Source organism: Pteronotus mesoamericanus, unplaced genomic scaffold (assembly GCF_021234165.1).
Source record: "Pteronotus mesoamericanus isolate MK-2021 breed Mesoamerican mustached bat unplaced genomic scaffold, CSHL_Meso_final scaffold_533, whole genome shotgun sequence".
In the NCBI taxonomy this organism is placed as follows: domain Eukaryota; kingdom Metazoa; phylum Chordata; class Mammalia; order Chiroptera; family Mormoopidae; genus Pteronotus; species Pteronotus mesoamericanus.
Window position 1 is genome coordinate 6428970 of NW_026555320.1, and position 15316 is coordinate 6444285.

At 55.7% G+C, this 15316-nt stretch overlaps 1 protein-coding gene across 6 annotated transcripts in view; it reads right to left on the reverse strand.

Annotated features, from left to right (window-relative positions):
- Positions 1-14932, reverse strand: part of ITPR1 (inositol 1,4,5-trisphosphate receptor type 1) — a 223293-nt gene extending 208361 nt beyond the window's left edge. For all 6 annotated transcript variants that reach the window (XM_054594640.1, XM_054594639.1, XM_054594637.1 and 3 more), the window contains exons 1-2: positions 14778-14932; positions 13894-13968 (exon numbers count right to left, since the gene is read on the reverse strand). The gene's annotated coding sequence lies outside the window, so the exon portion shown is untranslated. The remainder of the gene's footprint in view (positions 1-13893; positions 13969-14777) is intronic.
- Between the last annotated feature and the right edge of the window lie 384 nt (positions 14933-15316).

Sequence of the window (15316 nt, forward strand, 5' to 3'; positions counted from 1 at the left end):
ATTTCCATGAGACGTTCTGGACCCAGAAACAAAGTTCCTAACCTCTGGCCCTGAAAAGAAGTGCCCCTGCCCCGCACGCCCGCTGCGTGTGTCCAGACAGGCTAGAAACAGACGTGGAACACCCGGGTTCAAATCCCAGTTCATCAGCCGCGGGTTCCTAAGCGATGCATTTAACGCCTCTGAACCTCCTTCGGCTCCCTCATCCATTCAATGCGGGGGGGGGGGCGCTCCCTCCCCGGGCCGCCCTGAGGGAGAGCCAGACCACCCACCCAAGGCGCTCAGCCACGAATCTGGCCCTTGCAAAGCACTCATGTTTGAATATTCAAATGAAAAGTGAAATTTCACTTTTCTTCTTGCAAAGCGCGCTTTCACTTCTGCCCCTAACTTGGGATTCTAGGGGCACCCGCGTCTCCTATCTTCAGCGCGCGGGCAACTCGCCCAAAAAAACAAGGCCCCAGAGATGCTTAATCCTCCGTCAGCCTGGGACATGGCTCATACCTACTCCTTTTCAGCCCCCAGAGCCAGGCCACTGCTGGGGGTGGGAAGCTCTTCAAAGGAATGATAATTCAGTATTTAGAGCCTCTTCCACTTCAGCGTTAAGACAGGCGAGAGCACAGCCTCACTGAAGAAATTTATGTTCACCTCATTTTAAGCAGCTCAAGATAAGCCTTGGCATTTTTTTCCTCTTCTGAAAGCTTTGTGGCAGAAAGCTCACTTGCCATTTTTCCCATCCATTTCTCCTGCACACGCTTAACTAATTGCATTATATTCATTTTTCCAAAAATAAAAAATAAAAAAATCTCAACTTTCGCCTACATGCAATTGGGAATTTAAAAGTTAGCAGCTCCTGAAGTGAGGCTAAATGAGAACCCTTTCATCAACCATGAAGTCACCTGAGGCACCACGAACCCCAAGGCAGGCGGCAGGTCTGCCTGGCACCAGGCAACGGGCCCCGGACGCGCCGGCCAGCCACCTATTGGCTTCGGGGGACGCCGCGGGCCCGGGGGTGCCCTGGAGCCTGATTTTCAGGGATTGGGGGGCCGGGGGGCACGAGCACGGCCAAGCACCAGGGCCAGAAACCAAGTCCCCGGCCACGCTTGCCCCCGCCCCGCTCTTGGGCTCGTGCCCGACTACCTAACTCGGACTGTTTTACACACATCGCCCAACACACATGCAAAACGCTCCAAGAGGCCTGGGTCGGCAGCCGTTTCCCTTACACACTACGCGGGCGAGCTGGGGCGCATCTGCTCTCGACAGCTTCGGGGCCACCCATCTCTAGTACAGGACACGCCTGAGACCGAAAGCCACAGGGAGAACCGAGTGCGGGCTGCAGAGTTAAAGCTAGAAAGGAACTTGTACTTGAAGTTGGTATTCTCAGACACAGAGAGGAACCCACACTTTGTCTCAGGGGTCCTCCCGGCATGGGACTTCTGGCCTGCTACGTGTGACCCTGCTTGATGGAAAGGGATGAATGTGCCCCAGCCGGTGCGGCTCCGTTGGCTGGAGCGTCGACCCATAAACGGAAAGGTGCGGGTTGATCCTCAGTCACGGCACATACCCAGGCTGTGGGTTTGATCCTCGTTGGGGGCGCGTATAAGAAGGCAACCAATTGATTCTCTCCCTCCTCCTCTCTCCCTCCCCCTTCCTTCCTTCCTTCCTCTCTCTCTCCTGAAGCAGTGAAAAAAGAAAATGTCCTCGGGGGAGGATAAAAAAATTAAAGAGAAAAAAGATGAACTCAAGACAAGCACCGTGGCTTCCAAGTTCTCGGTGTTCCTCTGCAATTCAGGAGGCGCTTTAGCTGGGAAGCAATTTTCATTTGCAAAAAACAGCTTAAATGAAACCCTGTGCATACATTTCTGAACCAAAAGGTCTAATCCAACGCCCAGACTTGAGACATTCCATTGCGTTCTGCTGGGTAAGCCCCCGCCTCCCCTGCCTCCCCCTGTGTCCTGGCCGCCCCCCAAAACTTCAAGCTGCCCACCTGCCCCACAGGCCCGTGGCTCTCAACAGTGCTCCCTGCAGAGCATCTGCCACGGCGAAGCCACTGTCACAGCAACACTGAGGCACCTGTGCCTCTTCCCTCGGGCTCGCGGGTGCCCCGTGGGGCCTTCCAGAGGCTGCAAGGGGAGTGACATCCCAACAGACGGGTACACGAGCAGGCGTGAGGATGTGACCCCGGCTGTGTTCTGTTAAGCCCGATCTTACGCACTTTGCAAAGTGGAAAACAATGCCACTTTTCTCTTGGCACTTTTGTTTTGTTTTGAAAAATACAGTTATCACTTCTTTAAATGTAACTGTGTTCATGTGTGGCCAGTTTAATTTTTTTATGTTGTCTGTTTATTTTCTCAATATTAATTTCCAACGTGATAGGTACAGGGTGTTTTAACTCACATCAAGAGATGTTCTTCGGGGTCCTCCATAATTTGTGAGCGTGCACAGACCACCCCCCCGCCCCGGAACGGAAGGCACGGCCACAGGTTTTCAGGCTGGCTTGGGCCCCGGCTGTGTGCGTGGCACAGACATGGGGTAAATGAGAGAAACTGGTAGAAGAGGATCAACATGCGAAACACACAGCTGGACAGCCAGGTGGCTCAGGAGGACCCCTGATTTGAAATCTGAAACCCTCCTTTTCAGTCGGCACGTTTATTGAGCACCTACTACGCACTACCCCTGCTCCAGGTGTGGGGGGTGGGGTAGGTCAGTGGGAGACAATGGAGGCTCCTGTTCTCCCAGCACCTGTATCTCAGTGAAGGCAGGGAGACGTAAATCAACCACCAAAAATCCAGTACAGGCAAGACGTAGCAGGGAGAGAGAAACGCCATCAAGGGGTTTAAAACCGGGTGACACAATTAGTGACGGGAACCGGGCCGGTCAGAGAGAACAAGGCGAGGCATTTGAGCGAAGACCTGAAAGTCAACACAGGGCAGTCACGCGCAACGGCTCGGCGGAGCAGCGTTTCCGGCAGAGCAGGCAGCTGGCGCGAAGGCCCCGGGCGGCGAGTGCGGGAACGAGAAAGCCGCCCCGGCTGCAGCGACGACAGGAAAGGGCGGGCGCGGGGTCGGGTCAGAGAGCCGCATGGCCAGGGCCACGGTCGGCCCGAATCCCACGGCGGGAGGGAGGTTCGTAACCTTGACCTGGACGCGTACCCTTTCGGGGCCTGTTTCCTTGTCTGCAGCAGGAGGGCTGACCTCACAGAACCGTGTCAAGGGCTAAGTGAGCAAAGGAAAGTAGGGGGCGTGCTGAGCGCGTGCGAGGCGCGAGGCAGGAGCCGCCTCTGCCTGCTGGGACCCCAGTCTGCTCTGCCGCCTCCTCTCCTCTCCTGCTCTCACCGAACACCCCCAGCCCACGGGGCCCAGCTCCACCGACCTGCAGGCCCACAGGACGCGCACACGTGCCAAAGGGACGCCTCGGGGGACGCGTCGGCCTGAGCAGGTCACTGCCAACTCCAGCAGGAGGCTCTCTCCACTGTTCCTAGTCAAACGCAAAGCGCCGCCAGGCACCGCCCGGTGAGAAGGGATGACCGCATCGCCCCACACGGCCACCACGGTGGGGACCCTCCAGCCACGGAGCTCGGCCACTTGGCCCAGAAGCACCGGAAGTCTTTCTTCTGCTGAAAAATGTCGCCCATGGAAACCCATCAGCCTCCCTTGTTCTTCCCTGGCACAGCCACATCACCTCCACCTCCTAAAAAAACCCCAAAAACCAGAGGGCCTCTGCCAAAGTCCTTCAGCGCTGCTTGTATTGTTGCTTGCCTTAAAAGTGATTTTTAAAAGAACAAAATCAAAAGCCTTCCTTTCAAGCGAGGCAGCAAAGAGAAGGGCTTCTGCGCCAAGAGCGCCATGAGGTCCTGCTCGGGGGGCGCCCAGAGCTGACCAACACCAAAGGCGCCCCTCTGCTCTGAGGTCCAGCAGCCCCTGCGGGCAGAGCCTGGCAGGCCGAAGGCCTTTCGGGGGGGAACAAGAGTGTGCCCAGAAAAAGGAAGAGCTGCTGGCACCGGATTGATGTCCCGGCCGGAGGCCAAGGCTGCTCCCCCCGAGGAGCGCAGGCCTCCCTGAGGTGCCCTGGCCAGGTACATATATGGTAACACGGCTGGAAGTCCGGCAGAGAAAGCCCGCCGCCTGCCCGGCTGAGCCTTCCGAGGCAAGGGAAGGCTCCTTCGCGAGGTCCCTGCTCGGTGACCAGGCGCGCGCAGGGTTAATTTTGGAACTTCCTTTGAGCAAAGACTTGAACGATACCATCTTTATTGTGAAAGGAGAATGAGCAGCACATTTTTGTGCGGCCTGGTCGGCCCGCCCCCACCACGCAAATCAGTCTTCTTGTCCCCTCAACGGCCGGCCAATCACGTAGCCCTCGGAAAGGCAGCAAGTCCCCATCAAGAGGTAATTTATTCTATGGCAGAAAGCACTTCTCTCGGAGCCTAGAAAGTCACATTCCGCTTTCGTTTTCAGCCAGCCCCGAAGGACGTCACCAACGCAAAAGTCTCCACTTTCAGCAGAGCCCTCTTGGACAACCTCGGAAAGAGCGGGCGTCACGTGCGCCCCAGAGCCGCTCCCAGGCTGAGCCGTTGCTCGCTGGAGACACCAGAGGTAAACAAGGAGAGAAAAACCCACTGCCTTTTCACAAACACGTCCGCTCAAAACCCCATCCCTGAGGCAGGCACGTTATCGACAGTTATTTCTCAGAAAAGCTGCCGGTGCCGCCCTGGGCTCCCAACGCCTCCTGTCCCCCAAGGCCGACGGAAGAGCGACCCATCCAGGGCTCAGAGCTGCCAGCCAGGAAACTTGACGCTGCGTGGGCAGGGCTCGCTCAGCCCCAATTCCTCATTTCATAGGTAGGAAAGCAAAGAGACCCACTCTGAGTGATTTCTGGGAGGTCATACAGCCAATCAGTGGCCACGGTCGGACCACAGGGCTCCAGAAACCGAGGCCGGCGCTGGCAGGCCCAGGGCGGGAGAGTTTCTAGTAGAAAGTGCAGGTTGGCCCCACCCAGGGAGATGCCCCTCTGCCCACAGCCTGAACCACAAACGCTAAACACAGCACAGCAGAAAGCCAGCAAAGCAAGGCTGGTTAACATCCTCGGGGACAGAGACTGTCTCCCGAAGCCACGGAGAGTCACTCCAGGACAGGGCTTCTCAGCCTCAGGCTCCCGGCATTTTGGAGCTCGTCATTCCCGGCTGTGAGGACACGTCCTGTGTGTGGCAGGAGGGTCAGCAGCTCCCCTGGCCTCTGCCCCCTGCATGGCCAGCAGCACCCTCTCCCCTCAGCTGTGACAACAGGAACATCGGAGACGTGGCCCAGCGTCCCCGACAGGACACCACTGACCCAGGACATGGACCGGCTCTGTTTTGCCGGCTAACCCACTGCAGGCACTTCTTATTGTACGACTTGGCAGCAACGCCCCGCAGCCGGCATTCTGACACCCGCACACAGACGTCTCCCGTTTTGCCTGCACCCAAGAGGCAGGTGACGCTGTCCTCGAGCCCCCATCCCGCGGGGCCGGAAAGTTACGACCTGAGCGCGTCTTGTTTCACCACCTAATTCCTACCTCCACGCGCCCCCTGTTGACACTCAGCCTCCCCAGCCAATGCCCTCAGAGGGCAACACCTCAAAAGCTATCAAGAGGGGCTGTGTCATGCATGTCCGCAAAGGCCCCCTCTGGGCTCGCCTCAGCAAAAGGGGCTTTTCAAAACAACATGCCTATTCAAGAAGTAGCTCATCAGGGGACGGATACAAAAGATCAGATTCTTCTGACAAGAGCCCACAGTCTGAAAAGGCCAAAGACACATGCAGACCAGTAACTTCAGTTGACAAATGTTTTGCCAGCACTTACAATGTAATGTGTTGGGCACTCTTGCCGATGACCGATCACAAAAAGGCCCACGATCCAAAAGGAAAACAGATACAAACTGCCACGGAGTTTCAAATGACAGAAGGTTTTCAACTACCAGGAAAAGCTTCCCAGAAGAGGAAGCGTTTGGGCTGGGATGGAAGGATTTGGCAGGGTGGGCAGAGCGGGGGCGGGGAAGGGCACAGCAGGCAGAAAGGGCAGCACCGGGAAAGCCATGGACGCAGAAAGTGCGCTTGTGCACGCAGCCTCGCAGGCCTGTCAGTGAACGCGCCCCCCAGTCTAGGTGTTGATCAGCTTTTTCTGCTCAGAGACACGTGCGTGCTTTTAAGCTGTTTTTGCAAAACAACATCACTTCCCAGATAAAGCTCCTCCTGGAATGCAAACATTAAATGCAGAGGAATTTGGAGATGAGTGTTATTTTTTCCCCTCACATTCACTTTCTGATGGGGAACGTTTTGCAAAGCAGTCCAGAAGTACTGCTGACTCAGCGGGTCATAAAACATCATAAAACATCATCTCCTCCAACTGTCTACCAGCAGGTTTATTTCTGTGACTTCGCAACCCTCCGTAGTCGTAACTTTCCATCTCTTTCTACCTCCACCTGAACAGCCAGTGAGAACGCACGCACGCACACACGCCCGAAAGCATCCCGCCAGACCCCTCCCATCCCTTGCCACCCCAAGTTGGCGATTTAACCTTTTCACGAAACTGGAAATGAGAGGGCTGCTCAGGGCAGGCCAAAGGTCAGGCTGCACAGGTGGGAACAAGCCACAAAAAACAAAGTAACCATAGAAATAAGACTAGCAGCAAAAAGGCACAGAGGTATGCACCGCACCCTCCAGCACAGGCCTTCTCGGGCACCCACAGGTGTAGGACCCCTGACACACACCTCCCGCCCCCTCCCCCTGTCCCCACGATCAGGCAAAAGCCACAGGGTCTGCTGCGGTGGGTCTGGGGCAGGCCTGACCATCCACGTTGCCAACACGCTCCCAGCTGAAGCCAGCGATGTTCGTCTGGTGTCCACAGAGTAACAAAGATGGAGGACAATGTTTCTTAAACTGTGGACTGCAACGCCCAGTAAGAAACACAGAACCCAGCGCCCACGGTGTGTGTGCACGCAGCCCACAGAGCGAGAGTGAATGAGAACGTCTGCAACGCACAGCTCTTCTTCCGCACGGATGCAATATACTTAGACGTTGTCCCTTCTCTACTTAATTAAAAAACCCACTGACCAAGGCCCACCCAACGACGCCACCACCTCTTACTGGGCTGCTGCGCAGCTTGCAGAGCCGGGATGCGGCACACAAGCAGCCTCCAGCAGCCCTGGGCGTGCGCTGGGCCTTCGCCCCCGTGGACTGTGGCTCAGACGGAGACCACGTTACTGGGTCCAAGGGTGCGTTCAGCGATCCTTTCACGACTGCAAGGACGTGCCAATTCCTTTTGGAAGAGCTTTCGTTAAAAACGTCCAGTGTGTAAGCGGTTTCCACTGTAATTTCTGTTTCCTGACCTATATGAGAATGACCTCGGTGCCTCTCTGGCCCTCAGCGAGGTCCCTAAAAAATAGTTCCCGCCCAGAGGAGCTCGGAGACCCTGGAGAAAAGGGTGGGCAGAGATCCGGGACAAGAAGGATGGATGAACCCAGAACATTCTGTCAGAACAAGAGCAAGAGAGCCACTGCCGACTGCTAGGGTTGTGTCTTTTGAACCAACTTAAACAGCCTTCCTCCTTGAACAAAGTTGGACAATTTAACTTCAATAGGGATAATTACACAAAAGATACAAAATACATAAAATGTTTAAATACATGACTTCCTAATGATACTAACACAAAAGGTCCCCATGGGCCATCTTGGTGCAGGGTTTTCAACAACAGCGTAGATGACATTTTGGATAACTTGGGGCTGAGGTGGGCTACGCAGTGAACTGCAGGCCGGTGGGCGGCAGACCTGGCCGCGAACCACTGGCTGCCATCAGCGCCCTGTCTCCTGATGTGACAACCAAAAACGTCCCCAGATATTGCTCGACAGCCCCCAGTTGAGAACCTTTTCCAGAGCTCACGCTGGAGAATCAACTCCTTGTTTTTGAAAACTAGTAAAACACAGGGAGAGATTCAAGTACAGATCCCGTCTGTCTCATATGAACGACATCCCAGTGAACCAAAAACTGAGTGGAGGGGATACATGTGTATAAACTCTCCCAGCTGACACACGAAGAAGGAAAAAAAATAGGAGTTTTACAAGGACGAGCGAGCTAATGGATTGAGGCAATGAGCACCAATGGCTACTAGACTCGCAAGAAGACATATCCAGACATGTCACTGCCCTGAGTGAAGTTCACAAAATAGACCAGCCCTCCCCCCCCCCCGGAAAAAAAACCCAAACAACAGACTCTGATCAAGCCTCTGTTTCTATATCCAACTGCCAAATTATAGTAAATACAAGGGATAGAGGGACATGTTCAGCAACACCACACAGACACAGTCAGCAAAATCCAAACTGTGGGAAAATGTATCACCCGATTTCTCCTGTAAGAACAGCAGCAACAAAACATGCAGAGGGAAGAGAGAGGTGCACTGGGACATGTGCTCATGAAAAGGTCCAGCAATCATTTGTGATGGACCAACCTTACCTGATTCCTAGTAGAAACTGTTACATGTGTATAAATATTATACATATTTTTGAATATCTGTATCAAGGAAGTGAGAACACAGACTTGACTCCTTTCCAAGTGAAGTTTTGGTTGGGGTTTTGTCTTTTTTTTTTTTTGAGATGAATAATTGTATTGATTATATTTTCCAGAAAAAAATCCCAATGTTTCAGATACATACTAGAGCACAGATGAACCCGTATGTCTCCTTCAGTACAAACAAGCAGAAGAGCGCACCTGACCCTACTTACCTCCTGGCATTAGGTTACTTTGAAGAACAAATGAGAAATTCTATATTTAAAGGAGTGACCGCTAGGCTTTATCCCTGTAATAAGATAGTTACCATTTGAATAGTGCTTTATCTTCCATTCGGTTTTCTTTTGAAAAACAGTATACACTGAACGAGGCGGCCTGGACGCTGTGACTGACACACTTATTGCCCCCTGTGCTTCCACGCACATCACCGCTCAAATACAGGAAAATCCCACCCACGGCACAGCGCCACCCCTGGATAAACGAAGGCGCAGCTGTCCACTTAGTAACAAGAAAAATGTTCAAGATGTGTCACGGGCAAAGTACCAAACAGGAAGTGCTGCCCGAGTCCCTATGTATGAGCTACAAATACTTTCACGTGTGTGCACACGGGGAGGAAGCCTGAAACCCTCGGGCTGAATGGTGCGGTGGGGGTGACCCGTTTCGCTGGGCTGCTGTCTGTCTTTCCTAATGCTTTACTATAACTGAACGTGGGCATCTTATGCAATAAGTAACGAAGCATATGTCTGTTGTGAGTGTGCACACACAGAAGGGTCCACTTCAGTTATCGGAAAGGATCACTTATCTTGAACTTCATATCCCTCAAGGGTGAAGCTGAACAGCGGAGTCTGAGGCCTCCTTACAGACTGGACAGGCTTCAGGGTGCACGTTTGCCAAGATAAACCCGCAAGAAAACTGTTAGGTGCTTAGGCACTGCTCTCCAAACTAACGGGAGGTTAACCCATCTGTCAGAAGGGACTCCTTTCCAGCGGCAGTAGCTACAACCCCAGGCGGCCCGAGTTTAGGAAGCCGGCACGTGCTCTTGGCGACCTCACCGGTCTCTGCAGGGAGCACGGTGGAGGTCGGGGATGGCACGGACCACGCGGAGAATTCTGCGAGCGATTAGAAATCCTCCGGGAAGCAAAGCCCTGCTTACCCGGGGAACCTGCACACTGTGACCTGGACCCCCTCTCCCCTCCGCGCGAAGGTGCTCTTCCTCAGCGGCAGCCCCCCCGGCCGCCTGGACCTGCCCCAACGGGTCACGCCGCTCCCTTTGGAATGGCTCTTTACCAGGCGTCTCCATGCCCAGCTGCTCAGTCCTTCAGCTCGTGGCTCGAATGCACCGTGCGAAAGAGCCTGCCCTGGGCCGAGCGGCTCGGGGAGTTGGAGCGCTGTCCCGTGCACCCAGAGGTCGCCGGTTCGCCCCTCGTGAGGGCGTGCACAGGAGGCTGCCGACGGATGTTTCTCTCGCATCCATGTCTCTCCCTCACTCTCGCTCACTCCCCCTCTCTCTAAAGGCCACGCATGTATCCTTCGGCAGGATTAAAAAAAAAAAAAAAAATTAAAAAATAGAAGAGCCCTGCCTGGTTCCCCATCCCCACTTGAGGCCTGCTTTATCCTGATTTCCTGTTGTCATTATTCTTTTGTTTTTCAGTGGTAACCTATACGCACATAACAAAATTGACCATTGTGACCATTTTTAAGTATACAATTCAATGGCGTATTGCTGCGCAACTATCACACCACCCATTTCCAGCACTTTTTCATCTTCCCAAAATGAAACTCTCTCCCCATTAAACAGAGTCCCCACTCTCCACCGCCCCCCCCCAAAACCACTATTTCACTTTGTCTCCACGGATGTCACCGCGTTGGGTACCGCACAGAACTGAAATCAGACACTGCCTGTCCTTCTGCGACTGGCTCATTTTGTTTCGCGTCATGTCCCCCAGATTGACCCATGTCGTGGCATGTGTCAGAGTTTCCTTCCTTTTGAAGGCTGGATAACACCCCACGTACGTACAGGCTACGTTTTGTTTACCGTTCACCTGCCAGTGGGCAGCCGACTGTCTCCACGTCTTGGCTACAGCGAATACGTGCTGCTCTGAGTATGAGCGTGCAACTATCTGTGCAACTCCCCGCTTTCAAGTCTTTCACGTACACGCCCAGCCGTGGAACGGCTGGTGACTCCGGTCGTTTTCCGAGGAGCCCCCAGACTGCCGTCCGCAGCGGCGCACCCTTCTACGCGCCCACCGAGAGTGCACGAGGGCCCCAGCCTCCCCACGCCCTCACCCGCAGTGTCTGCTGCTCCTTCCACTCTGCTCCGTTCCCCTCGTCCACAGCCCTTACGACCTGTTCCGCGGTCACACGCGCTCGCCCCCGCTGGCGGCCCCCCAGGCGGGCGGGGAGCCTCTCAGGAGCAGGACTTGTGTCGCTGCGGCCCCCGCGCTGAGGACACGGCCTGGCGTGAAGAGAAGGCTCAGAGCAGAAATGGAGGAGTAAGCACGTGGATGGCAGCAACCTTAACAGCTATTCGACTCTGACTAGATTTATCACACCAAACGCCTTCAGCCAGGGCTGTCCAACCTGTGGCGTCTCTGGGCCACACATGAAACACACTGCAACATGTAATCTCACACACACACACACACACACACACACACACACACAAAACACCCCCAAAAAAACACACCTCATCATGACTTCAGTCAATTTACGATTTTGTGCTGGGCCGCGGGCCGGACACCTCAGCCATAACCCAAGCCCAGCTCCGGCAAGAGCCTGGACATGCTCGCTGAGGGGCAGCTCCCCGGGCGGGCGGCCGGGCGGTTCAGGGGTTTCCAGCGCATCCTCACTAACCTGGGAACCACGGGCGCCATGACCATGGGTAGCAACGGCCGCGTCACTGACTTCCAGCCTTAACGCACGTCATCGAGAGCGCCGCACAAAAACTCACATCAGCAAAAGTTTACGAAGAAAGCGCGTGCACTTTGTTAACATAAAACATGCTTTATTTTAAAAGATCAAACCAACAGCAAACAAGATGGGACACTGGCCTTGTGCGGACTCGTTAATTACACGCCCCAAGGACAGCTTGACCCAGAAACCGAACTTCAGGCCTGCTTCTATTTTTTTTGTTTTTGTTTTCCTTTTTTCTGTTGTTCCTATCAGGCATTTGTTGTTTCACACTGGCTTGGTTTTTAAGAGCTGCTTGTAAAGAAATCAGACAGCATTTCCAAGAGATTATAAATCTGCAAAAAACACCATGTATTTTTTTTCCTCTGGAAATCAGCTGGGTATATGCTGTTGGATTAGCCATTTCCTCCCTCCCTCCCTCCCTCCCTTTAATACCCTGGTCTTCCTCAGCTGAAAATACTTCGGGGGAAAAAGGCAGCAGATGCGGCTTATGTCATCTCCTCCTTCTCCCCTAAGCCACCATATCTCATCTCGTTCCTACAGAAAAGATGCCTCTTCCCCCCGGAAGGCGCCACTAGGTTCAAACGGGCCACACCCCGCCACCCCAGCAGCTTCCCCGGGGCTCACGGTGGCGGCCAGGGCCGCTTCCTTCAGAGCGGGAGGCTCTCTCCCTGCCCGATAGGCTCTTCTGTTCTGATCTGACTTATTCAAAGAGCAGGCTCTACTTTCCAGACACCGCAGGAGCGAGAGCGAGGGGGAGAGGAGGCACCGCACAGCGCGGGAGCGGCAGCGGCGGCGTTCCACGGCCCAGGTGTTAGCGCCACCGGGGCTTAAACGCCCGCGTTTAACTCAGACGGGTACAGGCTGATTCCTTTCACCTGCTCGGGGCCTCCCGAGGCTGAGCCAGATGGAGTTCAGGTGCGGGAGGGACCCGAGGCCGACCTCGGGGGCCTCGTGGTGTGGTTTACTCTCCTCGGGCTCTCGGCGCGCAGCCTTCCAACACAAACCACCTCAAACAGCCACTCTGTTGTCCCCACACCTGTGGCTACCTCGGTTCCTTCTTACCTCAGGGCAGGGACTGTTTATTCATTCCCTGTGGACGGGACACAAGCAAGACTTGTTTCGTCAAGAGCGAGAAGCGTGTCGTGTTTCCCAGCGTCTGCCTCACCACGCCCCGGCCTAGGCACGCTTGCGGCACAGCACGGGCCGCCCGCGGTCGCCCGGCTTCCACGTGTGCGAGCTGCTGGGCAGGTGATTTCGCGACCTGCACCTCAGCTTCCCCACCTGGCCTTGCCTGCCGGGGGTGCCGGGACACGGGGTCCCGGACCTGGCCGACACGTGCTTGATGTGCCGGCAGCCTCAGCTTCGGCCGCCGGCTGGAGCAGGCTGCCGGCCTTTCCTGGTCTGAGCCGTCCCTGGCCGCCTGCGTGCCCGCGTGGCTATGCGAGCCCCTAGCACTCCCAGAAGGAGCCAGACCTCACACGTCCAAGTGCTTCCCAATCCACCCACAGGCCTGAGGATCTTATCAACAGGAAACAAAAGCACTATACGACCATAATGAAGTGTCTGGCTTTTCTTTTCTAATTAGAAAAGCCCAAAGATTGTAGCCCAGGGAACAGCTAAATATTTAGAATGTTGAAGAAGTGACTGAGATCCAGCCCCCCGCCCCCACCCTGTGACCCTGTTGTTTACCCGGGCCCAGACCATCTCAGAAGGAAAAAACTTGATGGCCAAATCTGCAGCCATCACGGGGATGTGCGTGCGCCTCCCTTTTTTGAAGTGCAGCCTGACCATTTGGGAGGGAAAAATAGGAACCGCTCGTGTTTACAGATAAATGTGAATGCTCAGCTCCTACCCCAAGAAGGCACCTAACAGCAGGGGCCCCCCGGAGTCCGTGACATTCAGACAGATGGCCTCAAGTCATGGGCTCGATGCTACTATCTTATGCTTCAAGCACTCACTTCCCTTTTTAAAGTTCTAATTCTCTCCATTTGCCAGCAGCCACTTTCATTTCTTGCCGTCCAACACACTCTGATTAAACACACATTCACAGTAAGAAAAAAGAAAGTGACTATTTCTGAAAGAGAGGGCAGTTAATCTTTGCTTCCACATCTTGGCAGATGAAGCCCACTGCATCCTCCGGAATGTAAGGCATCGCCACACAGCAGGGCAAGCTCAACGCTCAGTCCACCAACGGATACCCCTTCCACTGTCCTGTGTGACGGCCTTCCCCGCCCGCTCCCCCCCCCCCCCCCAGCCGGCCTCACTTGCCCCTGGGTCCCCCTGACCCTGAAGCCCTGGCCAGAAGGCAGTGGCACATTCTGGAGGCTGAGCCTCGTCGTTTCCTTTGCTTCTCTGTTTCCCATCTCCCTGGCTCGTTAGAGACGACTTAAAAACAGGTTTAGGACAAAAACTCATCGCTGCCTCCGGCCTTCGCGCAGGCATCCACACTCACCTGACGCCGGTCAGGCACTCCGTCGCCAAAACACGCCCAGCCACGGGTGCGAGGCCGCTGCTCTGGAGTCAGCTCCTGGGGGTTTGGAAAGACGACTGCGCGTGAGACCCACAGAAATGCTTCAAATCCCCACCTTCCACCTCCTCTATAACCTCCTTCCCGGAGAGACACCCCCTGCCCCCCATTTGCACACAGGCTGGTGGAATCACGTGGGCGAAGAGTCCAGGTAACTCCGTGCCCCCCGCACCCCCTATCTCCCGCGCCAGTGCGCACCGGCCTGGCCGCGGCCGGGACTACGGGAAGCGTTCGGCGGCTTCCGAAGCACTTGTTTCCCGCAGCGGAGGCCGAGCGTCGGAAGCCCGCATCCCCATTGGGCGCGAGCTTCGTCCACACTTCAGTCCCCAGCGCTCCCCGGTGTCCTTCCGTTTTCTAAAACCCTCCCCGCTGGGGCCCCCACACAGGCACGACTCCCCCGCACCGTGCAGCCCGAGCAAGGGTTACATAGTGAGAAAGATGGTTTCCCTGGGCGGACTCACACAGGACACCCCCACAACCACCACCCGCCCCCCCCCCCCCCCCAAAAAACCTATTTCCTGCGGCTGCTGCAACAGTTTCCAACTTGGGGGAATGCCATTCCATTCCAGAATGGGGAGCCCTCAAACCCAGTTCCCGGAGTCGAGAATTTTTTTTTTTAACCTCAAACGAACTCCCCCCCCAACCAAGGGAAAAAAAAAAAAAAATGACCGCAGCAGTAGAACCCACAAATGACTGCAAGTGCTTTCCAATCCACCAAGAACTCCCACAGAGCGGGGCACAAACTTGTGCGTCCTGGGGACAGTGCAACTCCCCGCACCCTCTGCCCGCTCCCGCTGCCGAGCCGCTACCTTGGTGCCCGGGGAGCCACGCCGGTTTAGGGGAGCAGGGCGAGGAGCGGGGTCAGCAGTCGCTGGGTAATCCCATGCTCTCGAGGAGGGAGCTCGTTCCGTTAGGATGGAAGCGGAACACCCACACCTCCTCCCGGCGTGGCTCTCGCTCTCCACCCCCTGCCTCCTCCGCCTCCTGCACCTCCTCCGCCGCCGCCTCTCCTCCCGCCCCAGCGAGCCTGAGGGAGCGCTTCAGCAGCACAGCCACATGGTTACTGCACTTGGAAGCGGCTCCGGCAGCCTTAAATAGGCCAGGAAGCTCCCTGGGCAATGTAGTCCGAGGCCGCGGTGCGGAGGCCCTGGGGCGACGGGACGGACTGCGAGTCCCAGAATCCCCCGCGCTGTGGGCGGGGCTCTACATCGACGCGCGGGCGGGGTTGGGCGGGGTGGCCCGCGGGGTGTCCAGGCTTCGCACCCTGGTCCTCGCTCCGACCTGGCCGGGCTTGGAGGCCCGCCACCCAAAGCCGCCCCTGGAGGGCGCCCCCAACCTTTAGGGACCC